Here is a 25,948-nt window from a genome sequence, read left to right as displayed (position 1 = left end):
GTGGCATCTCCCACATTCTGTCGCCTTCGCTGGACATTGCTACCTGCTGTGGGTTGGTGTCTTACCTCATTTTACAGGCTTCCCTTCTTTCAAGGTCCTTTGGTCTCCCACTCTCTAATTGTGCACTGTTCTTACGTTGTAAATTATATTGTCTGACTGCTTTCACATTTCTGTCTTTTCTCTTTCTTGTGTCACTAATGTCTGATGCCGTCTCCCCTGTGCTGCTCGCATGTAAGTCATGTTGCTGATTTCTTGCATTCTAACTTCTGCTCTAGCTTTGGCTGGTGTGAGATCTCGGTCTAATTGAAGCTGTGAGGATTAACTGGTGTCTCGGTTACCAGCAACCATCTTGTCGCTTATTAGCTCTTCTTTTAACATTCCACATTCCATCAAAAGCCTTTTTCACTTTGAAGTATTCTTTCTTCCTCATTAGTAAAGGGTAGGGCACATAGGATATCAGCAACAGCAGCATCACCCATGGCAAATATCAGGCCATTTACCTAGTATTCTTCTGCTTTCTCTGTTCAACCAGGAATCACGCAAATCTATGGATCCAGCAAGGCCAGCTGCCTGAGTTGCCAAAAATCAAATTCCTCTAACAGAGCCATTTGGGCTTTGGGCCCCATTGCTGTGCTGAGACAGGGCTCTTCCTCCTTCCTGCTGCAGCTTTCACAGGGCTCCTCCCTGATTTTCCATTTTTCCCATTCCCTTACCACTCCAGCAGTCAGGGGTGGGAGGAGATCTCTTTCCACCCTCCCCCGCCCCGTTAGTCCTTCTTTAGAGAGAGGATTCCCTCACTGCTGACACCATGGAGTGTGAGGATATAGATGTAAAGAGCCATGCTTTAAGCAGCAAACAGAGAATTCCCTAACCAGGAAGTTCCTATACTTATTAAGCTCCCTGCTGCGTCCTCTCTGGTAACTGTGGAGAACCAGGAACTCTATAACTACTCCACACTATAGATAAGCAAGTCTCTCTTCCATCCAAAATATCAATGAGTTAAATGCTCTGAAGACCAGAAGGGCTGCGGGAACAAATTGCTACATAAACGTGTGTATCTGGCCATGAGCCAACTACATCAGGGAATAGAGCAAACATCACATTAGCACAGCCAGTGGCCAAATCCCCAGCATATCCACTTCTGCACCACTGTGTAGCATTATGGAGAGCCACCACAGAGGCCTTCTCTGGGGCATGAAGCACTCATTGCCTGGTCCACTTAAGCAGCAGAAATATGTTTTCACCTGCACCTGGATTTTGTCCACTGACTGAATAGATTGCTATTTTATAGAGGCCCTTAAAGTTGCTCTTCCCTATTAAGGAATATGTAAGCAAAAGATCCTGGAAGATCACTCACAATGCAGAGCTACGTAGATTCATAGATTCCAAGGCCAGAAGGGACCATTGTGATCATCTAGTCAGACCTCCTGTATCACACAGGCCAGAGAAGTGCCCCCAAATAATTCCTTTTGAACTAGGGCAGTTCTTTTAACAAAAAAAATCCAACCTTGATTTAAAATTGCCAGTGATAAAGAATCCACCAGTGACCCCTGGTGAATTGTTCCAATGGTTAGTTACCCTCAGAGTCAGGGTGCTGAAAAAAACACCATCAAGGCGTTTTGTCAAAACAGCATCCAAATGAGCCATGCAACATAGGACAACATGAACAGCGCTAAAATATTATAATCTATCAAAACAAATACACTCCATGTTGTGGAACAGCCTATTCCAGGAGTTCCCAGAGGGGGTGGTGCAGGGAATTAGTGCCCAATCCATTTATCACTGAAGATAATTTGATGCAATGCAACAGCGTTGGGAGTTTCTCCAAGGTAGAGGCCTGGAACGAGCAGGGTGTGCGGCAGATCACAAGATTGGGGAACAGCCATAGATTCATGTATGGTAAGGCCAGAAGGGACCTCTATGATCATTTAGTCTGACAACCTGCTTAGCAGAGACCCAGGAACCTCACCCCAGTAATTTCCCCATCAAGCCCCTGCATGGGGGAGCTGAACGGGAGAAACTCGCACAGCACCTGCCCTCACTAAACCAGCCGTTTTCATTTTATTTGCATAACTACTAAATTCTTCCACGTTTAAAAACCAAACAAAACACACCAAATTCCTGGCGCCATGCGACACAATCTTGGAAGCTAATTAAACTGCAGCGTGTAGAGTGAAGCTTCTAAATGTTCTCCGCCCTTCCCTGAGAAATGCCAGGTCAGAAGCGGTTTAATAATCCCTTCATATTGGTAATTTAGTTACTGTTTGTACAGCACTTTGAACATGCATAGTGCTGTGGTGTAGAAGTGCTAAGTGCTGCAGTATTTAGCGGCAAATCCTGTTATAATCCCTCATTGTGCAATGATAATAATTAATCATTGTCATCTCGTTCAGAAAGTGCCCCACCTCCCAACCCCCCGTCAGGCACTATGGGAGCTGCACAAACTCTTTCTAATGCAGCACGCCTCGACAAGAGAGCTTGGCCCGAACGGCAATGTTCAGATCTGAACCATACCCATGTTCCGGGCTGTTCTGGTTCACCCTAGCCCCGGCACAGTGGTTTCTAATCTTTACCCAGGACTGGGGGCAGGCACTGTCTGTTTCCTACATGTTTTCACAGTGCATAGCACAATGATGCCCTGATCCCCAATTGCAGTAGCCTCTGGAGGCCCCCAACCTAATTAACAACAAATAGAGCAAGGGGCAAAGTTCTCACCTTTTTGGAGGTATTGGGAGCCAGGGTTCAGCCCCATAGCTATTAAAAGCAATGAACAATTCACAGTATAAGAAGGGGATAAAAATATTGACAGCTGCTGCAGGCAGAAAAGAAACCTGAAGCAAAGAACTTGAGAAATCAGTGTGTACAAACTGTAACAACTCCGAAACATTAAACGGAGCTGCGGGGCCGGTAATAAGTGCCTGGCGCATTTACTGTTCCAACCTTGAGCAGAAATTGACACTGGAGCCCTTTTGTGATTATTATTTAAAATCTAGGGGCCCAAACACATCGTTACCCATTCAATAAATACAATGAGGCCCCAGCAGCACTAAAGTAATCATTTCTACAGGAACTCAGCCAGCCAGACACCGACAGTGACTCCTTTCCATCCCTTCATCATTAGGGGAAACATACAGTCAGCCCTCTCCAAAACCCCGGCCAAACGGAGGCTACAACTAATTCCCACTCCATCAATTCTTCCGCCGTAACCAGACTGACATGGACTACAACTGCCTTCTACCCAGCCAGGGCACCACCAGAACTTCCCAGAGCCTGGAAAGAAAGAAGAGCAAAAGACTTGCAGAAAGTCCACCTGGGACCTTACTATCCCAATCTATCAACCCAAGAGGTATTCAGCAGTACAGTGATGGGTGCCAGTACAAAATCCTGGATTAGATTAGACTGAGAGACAGAATCCTTAGGGCTCAAAGCCGTATACTTTGTCCCCTCCAGGCACCAACACCACATATTAGACAATTACAGCACAATATCCATCACCTGTGCAGATTTACTGCAGAAGTTGGTTCATCTGGGTGAAATGCACTGATGCTATTTATATTCCCAGTGCTACTCCACTCAAAGGAAAGTACCAGAATACTGTAGTTTATTCAAGGTAATATTTTCTCCTAATCATTTCCTAAGGCATCTGTCCCAGCCCATTTCTGCATTCTGACTCTTGCACACATTTTGGTCTTCAAAGGCAAAGAAGTTATTGGCAAATCACACAACAGTCGTGTAGCGGCTGTGCAGTAGACTGGCACATAATGCTTGGGTGGGGATTTTTTTAAATTGTAGATTTCTTTTTCATTTGACACAGCTTCAATTTGCCTCGCTTTTCTGGTGCAAATATTTTCTGCCCAAACTGCAATCCGGTTTTCACCAGTTCATTGCACCCAGTTTTGGCAACCACATGGCAAATTTTTATTTGTACATGATAGTTAGCATCTTTTTAGTTTTAGTCACAACGACTAATTAGCTGTCCTGGGGTGCAATCAGTAAAGAATTAAAAGACAGTAACATAATTAAAGCCAACCAGCATGGTGTCACCAAAAATAAGTCTTGCCAAACAAATGAGATATTGTTTTGTGATGAGAGGACAAGTTTTGTTGATAAAGGTAACTGTGTTGTTATAATATACATAGACTTCTGTCAGGCACTTCACTGAGTCCCATGCTGACCCTTGTGCTGTTCTGAAAAAAAAAAAAAACCCAGCACGATACAAAGTCAATGCATCCCATATTAAATGGATTAAAAACCAGTTAACTGATAAAAATGTAAAAAGTAATTGTAAATCAGGAATCACCATCTAAATAGGGTATTTTGAGTGATGACCTGCAGGGATTGTTCTCTATCCAATGCTTTTTAATATCTTTATCAGTGATCTGGAAGAAAATATTTTAACAGTCACCATCCAAACACAGGATAGCTCTTTAATCTAGCAGGAAAAAAAGGCATCGAGAGATCCAGTGCTGGGAAGCTAAAGATAGATACATTCAAACTAGAAATAACACGTACATTTTTAAGAGTGAGTGTAATTAACCATTACAACAACTTACCTAGGGACATAGACTCAGACTCTAGGGTCAGAAGGGACCATCATGATCATCTAGTCCGATCTCCTCCATATTGCAAGCCACAGAACCTCACCCATCCACTCCTGTAATACGCCCATAACTTCTGGCTGAGTTACTGAATTCCTTGAATCACATGGTGGCTCCTCCACCATTTGCAGTCCTTAAACCAAGACTGGAGATCTTTCTAAATGATATGCTAAAGCTCAAACAGAAGTTACGGTCTTGATGCAGAAATTACTGGGCAAGGTTCTTTGGCCCATGCTATACAGGAGGTCAGACTAGATGATGATAATGGTCTCATCTGGGCTTTAATCTATGAACCTATGAAATTAGACCAGGGCCCAAATTTTGCTCACATCTAGACTGGGTGCCAATCCAGAGTAACTTCACAAAAGCTAATGGACGCATTCTGGATTTACATGGGTGTAAGTGAGGTAAGAATATGGCTGAGTCTTGTAATTTTGCCTTCCCATGAAAGAACAGGCCAGATGCAACAGGGGGCAATTAATCCCAGTGTGACATAGAAAGAGTTTAGTCCAAAAGGCTGGGTTGGTTTGGAAGTCTATGAAGCATGAGTGAGAAGCTCATGGCGTACACACAGAGAAGTTCGATTAAAAGACATTTTAAAAATCTTGTTGGAAGATTGCAACGTAACAAGGCTCTGTTTTAGAATTCAGAACCCTAACATGAGAACTCCCAGGGAGAGAGAGACAAAGCAGGCTGCTCCCTAAGGCAGAGAGGCACAACTCAATCCACCTTGCTGTAGACTGGTTCTTTGAAGAGCTGACCTTGATTGCATGCTTCCCAACAGAGCCCTTTTGCCTGCAAGCAGGACGAGGAACTTCCCCCCCCCCCCCCACTTCTGCCCCCACTCCCTCAAAGTGATAGCTTGCAATTCCAGCACAGTCCTCAATACACCACAGTGAGGTTATGAAGTCTTTAGAGTTAACCCAGTGATATATTTGCCCTCTAAATTGGAACCCTGCCTTCTTTGTTTCCTCACCAGCAGGTTTCCATTTGAGCCAGGTCAATAGCCTGCAGTGCTAGTAATAGGTATTTTGGCTAAGAACTTTCAGACAGGTTGACATTTATGAAGAGTTTGGGTAGACAAGTCTGACTTTGTTCCTCTACACCGTGATAACCTGTCAGAGATCATCTAACACAGAGGGAAGACTTTCTCTGCAGAGCTGCATGGGGCCAGAACCAGATTCTTTTCCTTATGTCGCTACACAGAGGTCAGGTGAACATGACACAGAGGGAGAGTGACAACGGATTGCTTGAGCGCAGAGCACTCCTTCTGCCAGGATTTCCAGTGAGTCCCTTGATGGAAACAAGTGGTCTTCTCAGAAACATCCTCCCACTCCGTCTCCCAGTTGGAAAGAAAGGAGGCAGGTTCCTAAACAAAGGAGTTCAGATTTTCTCTTCTAACAGCCGTAGTAAAGCTGTGATCTAGTGGCTAGGGGAATTAAGGAAACCTGGGTTTTATTCCTGGTTCTGATCTCTTGTGTGACCGCAGGCAAGTCACTTTAATCGCCCTGTGCCTCTGTTTCCCCATATTTAAACGGGAGATAAAGACATTTCATTTGTAAAGATCTAGGGATTAACAGAGCAAGGCTGTAGTAAACAAAGACTCAGCCAGAGAGTGCTAAAAATGTCTTCTCTCCAAAATCCCTTCCATTCCAACCACAGAGATGGCAACCCAGTGGGACAAGACACACTGAAACTATATCAAGCAATAGCAGGAGCTGCAGGAAAACACAGGCAGGGGCCTGATGCTGCCCTCATTCAATAACGTTGCTGGAGTCATGCTGCTGGATTTCTTTTATTTCAAAAAGCTTGTGGCCTTGGCGTGCGGTGGGGGGGGGGGGGGCGGTTGTTTGCAAAGCTCAGGCTCTCACAGAGCGCAATGAAAGAGCGGCATCAGCACTCTCCTGGCAGCCCAGCTCCGAACCTGCTGGCTGGCAGCTCTGTCACAGCACGGGCATTTATCCTTTTAATCTGCTTGAGAAAATAAAATAAAAATCTGGCTATGAGGTGATTCCCTGTTAGCAACCAGGTGGATCTTAAGCTGAAGAAAGAAAGAAAGAAAAATCCTCTAATGCCAGGTTGCAAGTTCCAGCCTTCATAGGATTAAAGGTCAGCGGGTGACATTGCTCCTGCCCCAACTTCCCTGATCCTTTTCGACTGGAAACGCAGGGGCCAGGCAGTGGCTGGACAAGGATGTGCCCGATCACAGTGCTGTCCAGTTCCCTTCGGGTGGCTTCAGGGAAAGGGAAGCTGCTACTATTCCCACAGACTCTTGTTTGTTTTTAATTGTACATGAAACCTCCATTGCTCTATCCCATGCGCTCTGAAGAGGAGAGAGATCAGCAAAGCAGGAGAAACAATGAGGAAATGGGCCTTCGGGTGCTGTAGCTGCCGCAGTTTTGCAGAGGCTGCACCTACAGCAGGGATCCAGGATCATTACATAGCACTGGAGCTTCCCCGTGGTTCCACGGAAGGGAGCAAACATGGGCTAAGCTTGCTGAAGAAACTGAGCAGAGCTCCTGGTATCCACTCCACAGCGTCTCCATGTGTTTATTGCCCAGTGGGTTGGAGGAGCGGGGTCATGATTGCCTGGAGGGAGGCAGAGTTGGGCAGCATCTGCTCTATGAGGCATGGTCGCCGAGCGTCCTAGCAAACTGCAGAATGTCTGCATGTTTTCCCCTTCAAAAATTAATACTACGATGGGGAGGAAAAGTTGTAGCTTTGGACACCAACCACACTGAGTAGGGTAACCATACGTCCCATTTGGACCGGGACAGTCCCGTTTTTAAGCCCTGTCCCGGCTCTCCTGATTTTTTTTTTTTTTTCCCCAAAAGGAGGCATTGGTCCCGTTTGCAATGCCAGCTCCCTGCAGGGGGGGAGGCAGGGCTGGGGGCAGGAGGCAGCGTTCCAGTATGGGGGAGGGGGACAGGGCGGCAGAGTTCCAGCAACGGGCAACAGCCTCCTGAGGGGGCCCCCTGCAGGGTTCCAGCAACCGGCAACAGCATCGAGCTGGGGGGGGCGGGTCCTGTTTTCTCTTTGGGAAATATGGCCACTCTGTCACTACGGAATATTTGCATCCAGTCTCCAGAGGTGAAAGGCTCTTACTAACCCCAGAGAGCAAAATTACAGACCTCACATTTTTGGAACAGCATCCTTTGTTTCTTCATGGAAAATACATGGGTAAATAGGGAAGATCATGTTAGAAAGACTAGAAATCAAAACACATGCCTAATCAAAACAGCCGCTGCTGAGGGGAAATCAGCATGTCTAAAATCATTATGGCCAACTGCAAATACTCAGAAATAATTTATTTGAGATTTACAAATAAATAAATAAATGTTGCATCCTTTTTATATGCCTTCTGGATTTTGAGCCTTTAAAGTAGGGATCTCAAACTCAAATCACCACGCGGGCCACATGAGGACTAGTACATTGGCCTGAGGGCTGCATCACTTAAACCCCTCTGCCCACTGCCCCCGGCTCTGTCCCCACTCCACCCCTTCCATGAAGCCCCGCCCCTGCCCCGCCTCTTCCAATCCCTTCCCTGCCCCCATTCCAACCCAACTTCGCCCCCTCCCCTGAGCACGCGGGTCCCTGCTCCTCCCCCCTCCCTCCTGGAAAGCGCTAAGCACCGCCAAACAGCTGTTTGGTGGCGGGAAGTGCCTGGAGGTAGGGGGAGGAGTGGGGATGCGGCGTGCTGGGGGGAGGCGAGGCGAGGCGGCGGGGGAGGGGAGCTTGGCAGCCACAGGAAATAACTCTGCATGTTTGAGACCCCTGCTTTAAGGTGTACTTGGGTCACATTTTCATGATTTCCTCTGCAACCATGTGGGCTAGAAGCTTAAGAAAGCAAGCTAGCTGAGATTCTCACAGAGCCACTGGTTTCCAGGAACTGGGACTTTAAATAAAACTTCAAATATCGCAGGACTTGCAATCAAATCATGAGAATTAGCAAAGGTGTTAGAATCAGATACATTTCACAGAACTGGGGTTTTTTTTGTTTTGTTTTTTTAAAAAAGGCCGGTTAAAAAAACCATGAGACTGTTTGCAATCAGTGTGATCAAATCCTTATTGTGTTTCTGTTTGTAACCTTTGGCAATTTCCCTTTAACCATGTTCAACACAGTTAGTGCTTCTAGGGGTAAGATGCTCCCGAGATTAGGTGACAAGTGCCATTCTTTCAGATCCGGTCCAAGCTGAAGTAGCTGATGGCACTGACTCACTCTGAGCGGCACACACATGGGCTCGGCTTCACATTTTTAGTATCCGGATCTGCTTTTTTATTTGAGTCCCAGGGCTGAAAATGTGGTTTGGTGGGCTGTGCCAAACCACAAGCCAGCTCCTCAATGTGTGAGTCATCTCAGAGCTGAAGCAGAGTCAGAGAAGAAAGAAAGAAATGGCGTAATGCAATATATGGGTTTTTTTTTTTCCCCTTCTCTGTGTTCTTGCTTTCTTTGGTAAGGATAGATGAGATGGGCTGCGAACAACACCCCCTCTCTCCAACCCTTTCAGCTCTCTCAGACCAGTCACAGCCAGCCCCCTGTTCGGGATTCTGGGTAACGGGGTCCACCCCGCATATCCTGCATTATGAAGCATTGTAACTGAGTGGCCAGGGGAGGACAATCCAAGTATCATGTGCACATATGACTACACGGAAGAAAGGCATTGTGGGCTGGCAATTAGGGGAGCATATGGGAAGTCAGGACTTATGGCCTCTATTCCTGGCTCTTTTACTGACTTGCTCAGTGATTTGGGGCAAGTTGTTTTACCTCTCTCTACCTTGGTTTCCCAGCCCACCCTCCTTTCTTTTTTTAAAAGAGATAATATCACCTACCTCTGGGGTGACGTGAAGCTTATTTAATGAATATCTGAAAATCACTTGGAGATCGTTGGATGAAAGAAGTTCAAAGTATCATTGCTCTAGAAAAAAAAATAATTGAATGTCAAATAAGCCATAAAAAAAAGACCATGTCAAGTACGTCTAGACAGGGCTGGAAGAGAAGAAAAGGTTAATGAATCATAGAATCTCAGGGTTGGAAGGGACCTCAGGAGGTCATCTAGCCCAACCCCCTGCTCAAAGCAGGACCAAGCCCCAGTTTTTGCCCCAGATCCCTAAATGGCCCCCTCAAGGATTCTCACAGCCCTGGGTTTAGCAGACCAGGGCTCAAACCATTGAGCTATCCCTCCCCCCCCCGAAGGGGTACTACCAAAGGAGCATGACTATTTCTCAGAATCATGGCAGAGCTCACACTTCTTTATAGAAGGGGAAACCCTTTGGAAGGGAAGGCTGGTTCTAATAAAAAATAAGCCCGTTGTAAGGTTCCGGTTCCCGGTAGCATCCCTGTTCAAAAAGGAGGCTTAAGGGTTTGTCTAAAAAGCTAAGAATGTGCTTAAGTGCTTTCCAGAACCCTAGGCTAAGCTTTCACTACGGTCACATTTTCACTGCAGTGCTGGAGAGAGAAGAGTCTCTGATTTACAGGACTATGGGGTAGGAAAAGACATTTGCAAAGTGAACACAATGCTAAACAGTAACTGGAGGGCTCCATTCATTCAGTGAGAACATTCCCCTTAATCCTCAGTGACTGGTAGGTCTTTCACCATTGTCCTCAAGAACCCGATCACTGACTGCGTGTGCATTCCGCCTACAGAAGGCAACACTGGCTTTCCTGCGAGGGGCAGGGAAGCCTGAAATCCCGTATTTTCTGACACTGCTACATTTTTGGCTCTGCCACAATGGCGGCCAGGTCCCACGTGCTACTTTCAAATCAATGCTGCTCACCAGCCAGTCTGAGAGGTTTGCATCCTCACCTTCGCAGACCTGACAGCCTGCAGAGTTCCAGCCAGGGGAAGAAACTCATTTCATATTACACTGCAGGGCTGAGCAGGGAACTGATATCCAGTGGGATACAGAGAAAGGGAGAACAAGATCTCGTATCAAAACACCTTGGAATGGGCAATGAACTCATCCTTTCCAATTCAAGCTTTGTCCTCAAGAGTGTATGGATGTGCAGCAGCAAGTAACTAAACTATTAATTTTTTGTATTGCACTAGTGCCTAGCAGCCTGAGATTCTGGCCTCACTGTGCTAGGCACTGTACAGATATATAGCAAGAGACAGTCCCTGCCCTAAGGGTCTGACAGTCTAATTTGGACAGAGCTCCATTAGAAACATTTTTCTGGTAGCAGCTGGAACTGCAGAAGAGCATCCCTTACTTCCAGAGCAACATTTGTACTGGAGTGCAAGGGAAATGCTCGGCACCAGATCAGACTTGCCTTTCTCCCTTTAATCATCTGGTTTAACCCAGCGGATAATTCCCACTGGACAAGGCAGCCAGCCCTCTGTAAGGCCTAAAGTGATTAGCGGCTGCAGAAAGTCAGGCTGCCTATGACAGTTCCTTGGGAGGCTGTGGGTTAAAAAGGGCCATGAGGCACCATTTGGGCAGCGCCAGTTTTCACTAGCTCTACAAATATGCGCTATTCTTTGCCTTGTCAAATCCATTTCTCACACTGCATTTGCATTGACGTGGCTATCGATTATACCGCAAATAATTCAGGCTGTCGTTTGCCTGTTAACTGCTCATCTTCACATGACCTAGCTCTAGAGCAGGGGGTGGTCAAACTTAATGACTCAAGCTGTGCGGGGGTGGGGGGGCTGAACCTTTAAATTGTCACCCCCCACAGCAGGCATGAGTTGTCTCTGGCAGAAGTCCCTAGCCCCACCCCCCCAGGGCAGAAGCCCCGATCCTCCCCCAGTCTGGTAGGTGGAGAATGGGGGGCGGGGGGGGGACTCTGGGAGCCATGCTTTAACTGCAAAAGAGCCACACGCGGCTTGTGAGCCATTGTTTGGCCACCCCTGCTCTATAGCATAGGTCTGTGTGAGGCAGACTGCTCCACTCACCGCTCAGCGGTGCCTCCTGATGGCTCACCTGAGGAATGAGCTCTGTCACCTGGTGGGACACCCCTTCCTCCGGTCACTCAGTCCCTCATTCCATTCACTCACTCCGTGGCCTCTCATGCCCCTGGAGCTGCAGCACTCTCCTCTTCATGGCTTAGCCCTCCAACCAATTCACATGAAAGTTCTCCCCCATTCTGGGGTATTGCAAGTCCTTTGAGGCAAACTATCCCAGGCGGCCCCCACCCCACTACTTGATCTCTGCCACTCCCCTGATGGCTGGTAAGGGAATCCGGGCCTGCCCCCTACACCAGGTTCCAGTCCAGGGACCCTCAAACCCAGCAGCTCTGGGCTCTTACTCTCCCAGCTCTCACTGCTCCTTCCCTGGCTTGCTTCCTACTCTGTCTTTGCAGCTTCCTGCTCTTCCCCCTGCATCAGCAAGTGCAGGTTTCCCGCACCCTGCCAACTTCTTCTCTTTACAGATCCTGCCCAGATCCTCCCCACAGCTGGACTTCATCTGTAATTAGGCCCTAACATGCCCTAGGGTTCCTCCAGGTGCAGCCTAAGGTTAATTGACCTAATTTACCCCTTCAGGCCTTGTGTAGGTGGACACTCCATCACAGTCTATAACAAGACAATCAATTGTCTCCTCTGGCATCTGGCTTCTTCGAAAGAAAAATGGGACATACATGCATGGGTCACAATATTCTTACAATTTTTGAATAGTTTTGCTGTGCAGTTTGCAGGTTCCCGCCTCATACTCCCAGTGGAATGTATTGTAGATTTCCAGTGCCTCTGAGCCTGCCATAGGTATCAGTGTGGAGGATTTCACCCTCTCTGGTTTCTCTGCAATGCCACCTGCCTTCCGAAAAGAATTAGGAATGCTGCAACCAGCCCTCCTAGTTTTACACCAGGCTCCCTTCCAGGTGGCTTCATTTACACCATGTTTGCCAAAAATCCAGTTGTCTCCTGACACCATGTAATAAAGGCGAGACACACAGAGGAGTGCGGGCAACTTTATTTTCTGGCCCCTGTCACGTATCATGGGTCACTGTTACAAAAGGTCCTACCTGTGTCACATGGCAGGGGCCGCTAGCCATTGATTCCAATGGCTACAATTACATGCTTGATCCTAACTCTATCTGGTTAATGTATTATTGGGATTTAAGCTGTCAAGCTAAGAGTCGTCTCGATATTTTCTTTGCTCTCCCTCAGTGTCTGCTTTGTATAATGATGGAGGATCACACCAGTCTATCTGCATGTCAGGCAACTATTCCACTAAGTACTAACTGTATTGTTCTAAATCTCTCACATTTCTTGAGTAAAATTCAATTTACTTTTTGTTATGAGAATTGCTTTCCTGCTTGTTCAGAACTCAACACTCTCTCTCTCTCTCGCTCTTCCCATCTTTTCAAAAGGAAAAGCTCACAGATCCCCCAGCTTTAACCAGCTAATACGGAGGGAGCCTGTTGTTTTTAGGTTGCATATTTGTGTAAGAGAATTTTGGCAAGGCAATGTATTACAAGAGGGGGGAAAAAAGAGAGAGCACTCAAAATTGAAGGGTGCAGCGAGACAGTCTCTCCAGTTTTGATTTTGTATGCACCTCAGCAAAGTAAAGCTAAGCAAAAGCACAGTATATGAGAAATGCATATAATACCTATCTATATCTAGAAATATTACACACACACACACACAGGTGCGCCAATATACCACCAACCTTAAATTGTGGCTCTCCTCTGAAAAGTAACTTTGTAAAGCTGGCATCTTCTTACTCAATAGATCTGCTGCCTTTGGCTTTCTCATTTAAATAGCCTGCATTCTGTCGCATGATGCTCTTTGGGATGCCTCTGACTGGGAATGCTCCAGCCTCCGGCCCATGAGAAACTTAGATGCAAAGGTACTCAAGGCACAGCAGAGAGGCTGTTGGGACCCTATGGTGCAGGATCTTCAAAGGGAGAGGAAAGGCAGCAGAGAGAGAGGGATTCAAGGGCCAGTCTCTCAGCCCCAGTTTAGAAGTAGTAGAAGCATGTCTGGGGGTGCCTAGGGGACTTGGATGCCTGATCCCCATTATTTTTAATAGGAATTGGGCATCCAAATTAATAGGAATTTTCAAAATCCTAGGTGGCTTTAAAAATCTCAGCCAGGGGGCTTAAGTGACTTGACCAAAGTCAGATAGGAAGCCTGCGGCAGAGCCAGGACTAGAATCCACACCTTCCAGCACCCCAGCCCAGGGTTTGGCCACAATACGATACTGGGCCTACATACACAGGCGCATCAGGGAGAGACTGCTATAGTCATAACTCTGATTTTCCCACTGGGATGTTGTTATAAAATGTAATGTTTGTTTAAATCAATTTTAGTACATGTCCTTGTGCTGACGGACAGGTGCAGAGCACAGGGTTGAGGGCACATGCTCAGGAAAGGACAGGAGAGAGTTAATTCGAGGTTTCTGTGCCTTTTAGATGAGATGTGAGATTTACTAATGGAAGGAGATGTGTGGTAATGAGATCCCTAGTGGACTGCAGCTAGATCCAAAGCATTTGATGAAGCTTGACAGGCTTCATGTTTCTCAGTGAGAGGTACACGGACTGGGTGTTGAGCGGTGTGTATGTTCGGGAGGATCTGTGAACCTTAGAGCCAAACACAGTACAGCCATGAACAGAGTAAGCAGACCTACCACCCTTCCCCGGGTCACAGGATCCACGCCTGTGGGGAACGGGGAAGTCATTCAAAACCAAAGCATGAATGGCTCATTCCTGGAGTAGTGTGAGGAGGTACCGAACTCCACTGCTGCTCTATGGGCATTAGTGAGAGAATCCAAACACCAGTAGGGCTGGGACGACAGCACCATGGCCGTGACTAGGACTCCCGCCGCCCCACTGGGCTGCTTCGTCTGTATGTTTCCAGATCCTCTTGAACAGGAAGATTTTCCATACCACTGGCTTCTCCATCCCGAGTCCTGTAGTAGCCGCATGAAGCAGATAGCTTTTCCAGGATCAGGAGAGGAGGGCAGTGCTAAGACGGATGAGAGGTGTGTTCAGTTTGGGGCCTGTCACCCGTAGAAGTGTCTCTTGAGAGCCAAAATCCCCAGCCTTCATGTGAACACCCTCTGGTGGGAGCTCTTGTGAAGAAGTAAATGGATGCTCCCTGCCTATCCCAGGCTGAGCTTGTGCACCAAACATCTTTGGTGTAGCTAACTTCTCTCTCCCTTATGTAAACAAATACATTATCCGGCTTCTTCATCCAAGCAGGCCTGCCCTTGGATAAGGGGCTGTTTGGAAGCCGTGGTGGTTTACTTTAAACCTGCCCTCACCGTCAGTTGTCCCTCAGACAAGTCAGCCGGGAGGCTCCGACAGTACCATTCCCATGGGGCCCAAGGGGTCACTAGGCGAGGTGATTGACTGGAAGGGCACAGAAGTGAAAACTCCACAAAGAAATGCGATTGCCATTAACAGCAGACGATCAAGCTGTGCTCGAGCATTACGCTGCAGGCTTTAACTGGCCTAATGCCAAGTCTGCATGCTCTCTGCAGGCTTTCCTGACTAAAATGAGGGTGGCTGTTCGGCATCAAGGGTACCTTGTACCTGCTTCTCCAGAAGCTCCCTCAGAAGTCAAAAATGTAGTGGTCAAGGTTTCATTGAGGTAAGAGATAGAACCATGATTCCTTCCGAGTCTCTGGAAGGCTGCCTCCATCCTCAGAAGGTCCATGTGGCTCAACACCAACACCTCCTCCCTTGCCAGCTAGCCTCCAGATCCCCCCATTCTGGGCAGCTGTTTTTATTCTGCTAAGACTGTAGCGTGTAGAATGGTATCGACTCCTGCCCAGCTGATGGTCAGCTTTTATCCACTGCTGATGCTGCTCCTGTTGGAGTCAGTGGCAAAACTCCCATTGACTCCAGTGCCCTAGGAAGGAACATTAGCACCTCCACAGCGGTGTCCTCTCCTCAGAACAAAACAAGGGCATCCCGGATACACCCCGGGGGGGGGGGGGAAGAACGACGACACTCCGTTCCATGTTAAGGAAAAGATGAAGGATTCGTAACAAGCTGTGGTTCCCCCTTTCTCACACTCAGAGGGACCCTGAATGGCACACTTGCTGTTGTGACAAGTGTACTGCGAAGAGACAAGCAAGGAAGCTCGCTTCTGTGGAAACTGGAGGAGGGGCGAGCAAGCTGCACCTCTCAGAAATGCCAGTGCGGCTGATTGTGATTCCTGAATCTATCTTTTGTAGTGGGACCCATCACTGTAGTAGCCAAATGGATGCACCATGGGGCAAGCCAAGGGAATCATTGTTTAAAGAGTGAGGGCCTGATCTCTCTTACATTGGTTTTATACTGGTAGCTGGCATAGCTTGCAATGGACTTACTCCTGATTTATACCAATGCAAACAACAGCAAAGTCAGATTCCAAGGCTTCACTTGGAGCAATGTCCACTGCAAGAACAGGCCCGGCTGACACAAATTTTACAAAGTGGTCCAGGGTGGGGCTGAACTACAGAAGATAATGCTGCGTGGGGAGGAGGGGAAAGTGCAGCCAGAAGCACTGGCATAATCTTGCATAACATTAAGACTGCTTGAGCCACGAGGATTACTGCACAATGACTTTTCAGCGTCTCTAATCATAATCTCACACATCAAGCCCTCTGTTGCAGGGATGCCTCTTGCTGCCCTGCGTTTGTTACAAGAGAAGCGTTCTTGTTCTTTGGTCAATGTTTAATGGCAGGCCCAAGGGCGGACCCAGTGCTTTCCATACATTTGCAGAGACCTTCTGGAGAATGGGCCTCGATCAGAAACCTTAGGACTTCTATCCGAGGGATTGTAACAGATCAATAAGGAATTGTTGGCCATGGACTGGTACTCACCAGCACCTGCAAAGCTGTTGCTGATGCATCAGGGCAGCACTGGGGGGATCTTGGGGGGGCTATAGACACCCCAAAACTTGCCGTAGCCAACCCTTCCAATGCAAAGGTCAAACGCTATGTAGAAGGAAGGGTGGCATGGTATGGCATTGCCACCCTTACCTCTCCGCTGCTACTGGCAGCAATGCTGCCTGAAGCTAGGTGGTGGGAGAGCAGCCGCTGCTGGCTGCGTGCCCAGCTCTGAAGGCAGCGTCTCTGCCAGAAGCAGTGCAGAAGTAAGCCCGGGCGTGGGGCAGGGAGCACAAAAACAGGTCCTGGCCCGTGTCCCCACCCACCAGGGCATGCTGCCAAGGGCAGGTGGAGGGTCTGGGCCTCCTCATAGCAGTCCAGGCTCCTGGGCCCCACACCTGCATTTGCTGATTCCTGAAGGCTCTGCCAGCCCCCGAGATGGGTCCCCATGCCCGGGCAGCTCTTACCGGCTGTGAGCAGCAGCCGAAGAATGGCAGGGAGCTGAGGAGCAGCTTCAGGGCCCTGGGCACCACCACCAGCAACATGAGGAAGAGACACGGAAGCGCTGCAGCTGCCCGCACCATGGCGCCAGCCAGCGCAGCAGCTGTTCCACACTGCCCAGGCATAGTGCAGCTCTGCCCCTCCTCCCAATTTTCTGTCTAGCCCATCTCAGCCCCCCAGAAGAGACTGGCTCCACCCCTGTGGGCATAGACCCATTTCCTTCACTGTTGGGGAGATGTGCAGTTTGTGAAACTAGATTTAACATGAAGGACCAAATGACAAACAGGGCTGTGTGTGTGTGTTTCATAGAACCATAGAATATCAGGGTTGGAAGGGACCTCAGGAGGTCATCTAGTCCAACCCCTGCCTCAAAGCAGGACCAATCCCCAATTTTTGCCCCATATCCCTAAATGGCCCCCTCAAGGATTGAACTCACAACCCTGGGTTTAGCAGGCCAAAGCTCAAACCACAGCGCTATCCCCCCCGTTTTTGGTTTGTTTTCCATTTTGTTCCTAGAAGAGTACAGTCCTTGGTAGCATCTTTGGAGTAAATGCAGACACTGGGTTGGGGCAGGGAAGGGGAGTTTGGAGACCTGCCCCCAGCCGACAAGTTTGTTACTGTTTGTTGAGTAAAATGAAGAACAAGGAGATGAGAGGAGTCCAAGATGGGACACCATTGGGTCTCTGCAGATGTTCTTGTGGGAGATGAGACCAATGAGGCCCAAAACCCATAATGCTGGGTGGAGGGAGGGAGAGAGAGAGAACGAACAACCTCTTACCCAGAAGTCTCTCATTTCAGCTCCCATCCCAAATTTAAATGCATGTATAACTTGAAGCACATGAGGCCTGATCCAGAGCCCAGTGGAGTCACTGGGAATCTTTCCATGGACTTCAGTGGGCTTTCGATCAGGGCCACATGTAGTCCAACTACTCACTTGGTTAAATTTATACACACACTTAAGCAGTTTTCTGGGTTAGGCCTTTATTAAATCTCCCATCCAGCACTCTCCTGTCCTCTAGGAACTTGGGGACCAAACGCTTTATGGTTTGAACTTAATCCCACATTTGTTTAAAGAACTTCCCCTGAGGACCCTTTCAGAGGCCCATCAGTCATTCTGGTTGTTATGTATTACATTGGCAATGTCCTGACAGTGCATGAATTCAATCTGCTCAAGTTGCTTACGCAGCCCCTGCCATGTTCAGTCACCTTAACAATATCTTCTGTTTGCAAACGTGAACTTTTTCAGTATTTTCTCTCGTGTCAGTTCTTGATTCTTAGGCGTAAGAATGCAACTCAAAGCTGTTGTCTTTGTAGTGAGCACGCTCCTTGAGCCCAGTGCACAATCCAGCAGGTGAACTCATCATCACTATAGTAAAGTGCTTGTGACTTCGCAGCACTATTCTGTCACCTTGCTTGCCCTAACATGGCAGGACAATTTGCCAAGCAAGGCCCAAGTCAATGGGTACAGCAGTGGCTGAATCTGGCCCTGAATCAGTGCCACTGCCAAAGCAGTACAAGCAACCTGCGTTTGGTGGGGAGGGGTTGCTTATAAATTCCACTAACAATGGGCGATCCCAAACCTTTATGGAATTTATGGCACGAAGAGGAAAAATACACTCTGAGTTCTAGATTAGTCACACACATATATTTACATACGTGCACACTGGACGTGCTACACATAAATGACACAGGTGGGGAACCCGGTGTGTGTTTGTCTGTGCATCTGTCTAGTAAAAACAATGTAATGCTCTGAATGAAGGTCTAGCGTTATTTTAATACATTGTAAACCAATTGGTAAAACCTTCTGTCTAAGGTGTGAACCACCAGATCACGTGACATCACATGTTGCAAAATAAATATATATTTATTCCTTCACTGGGAGATGACACTGGCTCCTTTTTGGCCCCCTCCACTCAGAGCTAACTTCAGAAAGGGAAGGGTTACTTTTCTTGCACATACGTGTATACCGTGAGCCCCAATGGCCAAAGTATTCCATGAATTAGAAAACCCAGAGGTAAGAGCTCTCAATGCACTGATCCTGCCCAGAATCTGAGAACTTCAGAGCAACTGTTTGTGCTGAGCACTTGGACTCAAATCCACAATCCAAGCCTGGATAAACTCAGGGGAAGGAGAAAACGAATGGAGCCAGCACGCAGAATAAAAGAGTTTGTCAAATCATTGTTCTCGTTGCCAGCCCCGTGACTGTTTAAATCCACCCATTCATCTCCTCGCCCGCCACTATCTGACACGACCAGCCAGCCAGCATTTGGGTTTGTTTTTTTTTAAGATGAATCATCACCCCTCTCAGAACCAATTTCTCGGAGGGTACATTTTAAACCTGTTGCTGATGCAATGCTTTGAACCACAACAAACAAAAAAGCCCCACATTGGGTTGCCAAGCAGCTACAGAAAACAAAATGACAGGGCCCGTGTCGAGTTCTGAGGCGTGGTTCAGCTGTGCCTGGAGCAGCCTGGGCTGGCATTTCACACTCGTTTTGTGCCTTTCGGTGCCCAGAGCCCTACGGCAGAAGGGCGTGAAGTCCCTTCTCTAACCACTGCAGGCAAGGGCGGTGTGATTTTGATTGAAGCTCTTCTGGTCTGCTGAGGTTTGGGGAGCGAATGCCCTGTGTGGGGAGTATGTTCTGAAATACGTCTGCACAATCGCCTGAAGGATGATTATGGTGTGGCACAAAGGGACCGAGTGGTGGGGGCAAGGGGCATGAGCAGGAGCAAGGTATAATTGGGGGCCCAGGGTGAAGACATGGGGCTAGGCAGGGGCCCCTTGAACAGCACTGCGATCCCCCAGGAAGAAGTTGTCTTGGTATAACCCCAGGGTCACCCAGGATGGAGTTGGGGGGGGGGGAGGGGGAAGGGTCACATCTCTGTGGTGCCACCCAAGTGGGCCATAGCCAACCCCACAATTCGAACCGGGGGAGGGGCAACCCGCAATGGCAATATTGTGGGGCTGCTATGTTTCAGCCCCCGCATGTCATGCCCTCTAAAATGTGCGCATGTGGGCGGGGAGGGAAGACACACAAGAGAGGGACCAGGAGGGGCTTGAGTGGCCAGCACAATGCCCAGGTAGAAGCCCCCCTTCACCTGCCGAATCTCAGTAGTTCCTTTGCAAGTCGCTCCTTATGCAGATCACCCTCCGCCACTCCATTAGAAGCAAGCGTCTAACTCCACACCTTGGGGTCCAACCCTACCCTGGGACAGGTTCCACCTGTTATTACAATCATTGTAATAATAATCCACTGCATTTATATGGGATTTCATAGCCTTTAGGATCCCAAAACACGTCACATACTGGAGAAGGATCACTTTCTCCACCACCTAACTGCAGCCACTTCTGGGGTGAAATGCAACAAGCCATTTTATCCCTACAGCTAAGTGCCAGCAGCCTTAGCGGCTAGACACTGATTCTAACACTGGTTGTTCTATTTTCCGTTCTGGAACAGGGGAGAAGAAGGAAAACTTGAATTTAAGCAGATGTAGGACGCAATGCTCCCTTCGGCAACACACGGGGGAGTGAATACACAGTTAGCACACTGAAAAGGGGCCACGTGGGCATGGCAAGAGAACAGCTATGTGACACGCTAACCCCCTCAGCACAGAGGCTCCAGCAGGCCCAGCTAGAAACGATCTGCCTTTGGAGCGGTGTGTGAATTCGGGGCATAGCCAGCTGGACAGAGCACTGCCACGCATAGCTGCGTACTCCCCATGGAGAACACTATATGCAAAATACATTAACTTCTGCTCTGTGGCCTGCACTTCTGGCAATCAGCGGTGGCTTGGCTTGTGAGCCAGGCCGCCGATGCTGAAGCTCCATATGCTAGGCCAAGATCCATGGGATGTGCCCCAGAGTTTCCTGTGTTTCTGGACATCCTAAGCACCATCAGTACAGCAGCAGGCCCTTCCCTTGGGGGGAAATGGTGGGGTATTTTTCATAGTTGCTTGCATGTCAATGACTACCCCATCCACTCAGAAGGGGGCGAGATGGTGCCCAGCGGAGCCCTAGAGACAGCTTTTGTTCGCTACAGCCATAACATATTGTTCCTTACAAAACACCTGTTCTCTATCCCTTCTAAAGTAACAGAACAGACGCTTTATTTATGGCGTGCCTTATGAGTTGGAGTTGCACCAAACTTATATATGGTTTTCTGCAAATTACAGCATGAATATTAAACCTGAATTCTGAGTCATGCTTTAGCAATACAGCTCTATACTTATTGAAAGCACTAAAAATGAAATGTGGTAACCCTGTAAATTCAGGCTCCAAAACATGCTTCCAATTTAGATTTAATAACATATGTATTGCATATTAATCAAATACAAACTGATTGTTAAAAACATATTTTCAGGTTTAGCAGGTAGGTCACAGATACGTGCGGACGTATTACAGAGTCAGAAATTATGCCTTTAATCATCTAAATCTTATAATCTAAATCTGGTTTAGAGAATCTGCTGGAATGCATTTAATTTTTGCATTATTAAATCTAAACTAAAGGCATGTTTGGGCTTCTTAATTTAAAGAGTTTGTTAAAATTCCCAGGCTGAAGCAGAAATCCCTCTGCTCCGCAAAGGCGGTTGGAGTTGAGGGCTTCTCTGGGAGGAGGCAAACGCTGGGCAGTCAGAGAGGCACAAAACAGCCGGCGACAAGACCATGTGTGGAAAAGCGTTTGCGTTATTGGCATGAAGCGGACCATGTAAGAAATAAGCGGCTGAGGTCAGCCGCTGAAATGCTGCAGTGGGGTGAGAGTAAAGTGAGCCCCCACCCACCCTGTAATGCGACTCTCTTTGATGCTCATTTCACTTAACATTTTTTTTCTTAATGGTAAAACGTGCTGTTTTCTAAGTGATGTCTGACAGGCCTCCAGAATTGTGTTGATCACTTGACTTGATTAATTTCAATCAGCAGTCCCATTCCCTCCCCCCACCCCTTCTTTCTTTGGCCAAGTACAGTGTGACACTCATATGCCCTTTCCAAAATATCGAAGAGCTATTTGCACACGTGAAGTGGACACCTCTGTCTCCCCTACAGAACAGCCAGGCTGATTTTTTCCATTGACATTTAGGCCTTATCCTTAAAATAATACTGGAATGAACTAGCCAGTTTGTCCATGTACCTCCTGCTAGATGGAATCACAACTGTGTGTGGAATCCACTGTATGTCCCAAACCCCATAATTCTAACAGACCCCACAGATTCTCCTTTAGCTCAAGTGGTTAGTCTTTTGCTTTAGTAGCAGGAGGGTGAGTATTTTATTGCCAGTATTACTGCAAAATTCCCAGTGGCTGGGCCATGTAGTAGAAAGTAGGCCACTAATTTTATATAACACCTTTTGTCAGAGGGGCTTGAAGAACTTTACAAAGAATTAAGCCTCATTGGAGGAGTAGGCAGAACATTTTAGAGAGACAAAGTGAGAATGGAGAGGAGTAACACTGGGTGGGAAATGGTCTCCCAACCCATGAAAATCTGAGATTTCGAAAAGCGTGACAGAACAGAGACCTTCCAAAAGTTTTCACAAAAAATGAGAGGAAGACTCCTCCCCAAAATTGCCCAGTGGTTAGGGTACTCATCGGGGATGTCAGAGACCCAGTTTCCACATCCCTGATCTCCTACGGGGATACCTGACCACCAGGCTCTTCGCCATCCTCTCTCTCGCTAACAAGAAGAAACCTTCCCCATTAAACTTTCACTAAAACTGAGATGTTCCCACAGAAAGCTTCAGTTCTGACAAAAGAACAATTTGGCAAAAAATTCCTGACCAGCTCTCCCCAGGAATGCAAGCTCCCAGGCTCTTGCTCTCATCACTACAACAGTCCCTCACTCCCATGTATTTGAAAAACTCATTCAGTACATAGAAACATTGCTCGAGAGAGAGATTCTCAAAGAAGAGCTCAAGCTAAGGGGGCAGGGTTCAGACTCTGGGCCAGATTCTCCAGTCCATGCAGTGCAAAGTGACCTTAAAGCATCCAGAGGAAGTGGGTGGGAAATTCCCCCTGCACAGGAGAACTCTCTGCCATGGGAAGCTGACACACGCAGCTCAGCTGCCTCCTGCACCCACTGCCCTGCCCCCAGCTCCAGGAAAATTGCATATGCCAGATAAGAGCCCTGGGTAAGATCTCCTTGAAAAAGGGGCCCTGTATATTTTAGGAATTAAAAGTAAACAGATTATTATTTTTGCCAGGAACATTTAAAGAGAGTTTTACCAGATCCTGTCTCACCATATTAAATATATTCTCTAAGTTATCAATGAAAGTCTTTCCACTGGATCACTTACAGCAGGCGCAAAATAATAACAATATCTTGTTATACAGCACTTTCCAGCCATAGATCTCAAAGTGCTTAACAGAGGAGAATCAATATCCCCATTTTACAGATGGGAAAAATGCAAAAGATAATGAGATGCTGTGTTGCACTTTGGAGATAAAAACATAAGAATGGCCATGCTGGGTTAGACCAATGGTACAACTAGCCCAATATCCTATCTCCCAACAGTGGCCAATGGCAGATGCTTCAAAGGAAATAAACAGAAGGCGGCAATTATCAAGTCAATCATTCCGTGTCATTCAGTGCCAGCTTCTGGCAGTCAGAGGCTTAGAGACACCCAGAGCATGGGGTGGCATCCCTGACCATGTTGGCTAATAGCCATTGATGGACCTATCCTCCGTGAATTTATCTAGTTCTTCTTTGAACCCTGTTGTAGTCTTGGCCTTCACAAGATACACTGATAAATTGGGTTGACTGTGGGTTGTGTGAAGAAATACTTCCTTTTGTTTGTTTTAAACCTGCTGCCTATTAATTTCATTGGGTGACCCCTAGTTCTTGTGTTATGAGAAGAAATAAATAATGCTTGCTTATTCACTTTCTCCACACCAGTCAACATTTTATAAACCTCTATCATATCCCCCCCACCTCCTACCCCCATCATCTCTTTTCCAAGCTGAAAAGTCCCAGTCTTATTAATCTCATATGGAAGCTGTTCCATATCCTTCATCATTTTTTGTTTCCCTTTTCTGTACCTTTTCCATTTCTAATAGAGCTTTTCTGAGATGGGGCAACCATAACTGCATGCAGTATTCAAGGTATGGGCTTACCATGGATTTCTGTAGTGGCATTATGATATTTACAACCTTATTATCGATCCCTTTCCTATTGGTTCCTAACATTCTGTTAGATTCTTGACTGCTGCTACAGACTAAGCAGATATTTTCAGAGAACTAGCCACAATGACCACAAGATCTCTCTTTTGAATAGAGACAGCTAATTTAGACCCCATCATTTTGTATGGTAGTTGCGAATATGTTTTACATTACTTTAAATGTATCAAGATTGAATTTCATCTGCCATTTTGTTGCCCAGTCACCCAGTTTTGTGAGATCCCTCTGTAACTCTTTGCTTTGGACTTATCTATCTTGAGTAATTTTGTATCATCTGCAAACTTTGCCACCTCACTGTTTACCCTTTTTTCCAGATCATTTATGAATATGTTGAACAGCACCAGTCCCAGTAAAGATCCCTGGGGGAGATTGCTATTTACCTCTCTCCATTCTGAAAACTAACCATTTATTCCTACCCTTTGTTTCCTGTCTTTTAACCAGTTACTGATCCATGAGAGGGCATTCCCACTTATCCCATGACTGCTTACTTTGCTTAAGAGCCTTTGGTGTGGGACCTTGTCAAAGGCTTTCTGAAAGTCCAAGTACACTATAATCACTGGATCAGTCTTGTCCACTTATTTGTTGACCTCCTCAGAGAATTCTAATAGATTGGTGAAGCATGATTTCCCTTTACAAAAGCCACATTGACTCTTCCCCAACAAAATTGTTCATCTATATATCTGATAATTCTGTTCTTCACTATAGTTTCAACCAACATGCCTGGTACTGAAGTTAGATTTACCAGCCTGTAATTCCTAGGATTGCCTCTGAAGCCTTTTTTACAAATTGGGTCTGAGTGCACCAGATCTGAATGCACGTTTGGATCCAGATCTGAATCAGAACTCTCCCAAAGTTCAGTGGGAGGGATCTAAGGTTCTGATACAAGCCCTTCTGTCGTTTTAACCCACCACGTCCAGGTTCTCCCCTTCTCCAGGCCAGGATACTATTCTGGAGGGAAGATGCCCTTTCTCTGGAAGCATCTCTCTTTTTAGCATGCTCTGCTGGTATCTGGGCCACAGGTGCTGGAGCTCACAAAGGAGGGGTGTCAAAGCATAGTCACCGAATGGCTGTTCACGCAGCGAAACTAAGCAAGTAACAATATGCACACAGAGCATCAGGTGGCGTCCTGCTCCCAACTGAAGACTCAAAGTTGTCATCTTCTACAAGCAGCCTTCCCTGGGGCTGGGTGAGGAGTGGGAAATATCCACAGCTCTGCACAACCGCCAGTGGAAATTTGCCAGCCTTCTGTCTCACTGTAACTGAGAGGGGGGAAGTACCACATATAAATTCACACCATCAGTCACATGGGAGGGGAAAGAAAAAAAGTGCAGTCAGCTCCTTGATTTACGAGCCCTCCTGAGCTGCAGTGCAGAAATAATCAAGCCCCCCCCCCCACACACACAGATGCAATGGAGGGAAATGTGATCCCATTTGCAGCTTTCTTCCTTTATCACGTTCACTGTCCATCGAGGAGCCAGCCGCCTGCAGGGAGGGCTAGGCACAGTGAAGACACAGTCTCTTGGCTAGCACTAATATTTACTTGGTACCTTTATTTTTTTCTTTCTCAGCACCTTAGAAATCTTTCCAGGTCAGGTTCCAGTTAAATCAGCATCAATCCAGAGTCTCCCCAACCCAGCCAATGGAGTTACTCTGATTTTACATGCTTTAAACAGAGATCAGAATGTGTCCCCCAAGTGACTAAGCTACACCGCTGACCACCTGACACTCCCTCCTTCCCCAGCACCCTTTCCTCCTTAGACCACACTTCTTCTGGGAGGGCCGTGGGCCAAGATGTTCAAAAGGACCCTATAAATCAGGTCTCTTGAAGGTCTTCTCAAGTTGGACACCCACTAACTGAGGCACCCCGAATTACGGGGCACTTTTTAAAACCTTGGATGTGGCATTGAGTCCCTCCTGCCCCCAGAGCTGGGG

This window comes from Lepidochelys kempii, chromosome 15 (genome assembly GCF_965140265.1).
Source record: "Lepidochelys kempii isolate rLepKem1 chromosome 15, rLepKem1.hap2, whole genome shotgun sequence".
Lineage (NCBI taxonomy): Eukaryota > Metazoa > Chordata > Testudines > Cheloniidae > Lepidochelys > Lepidochelys kempii.
The sequence above is the reverse complement of the archived record's forward strand: the minus strand, read 5'-3'. Positions refer to the sequence as shown.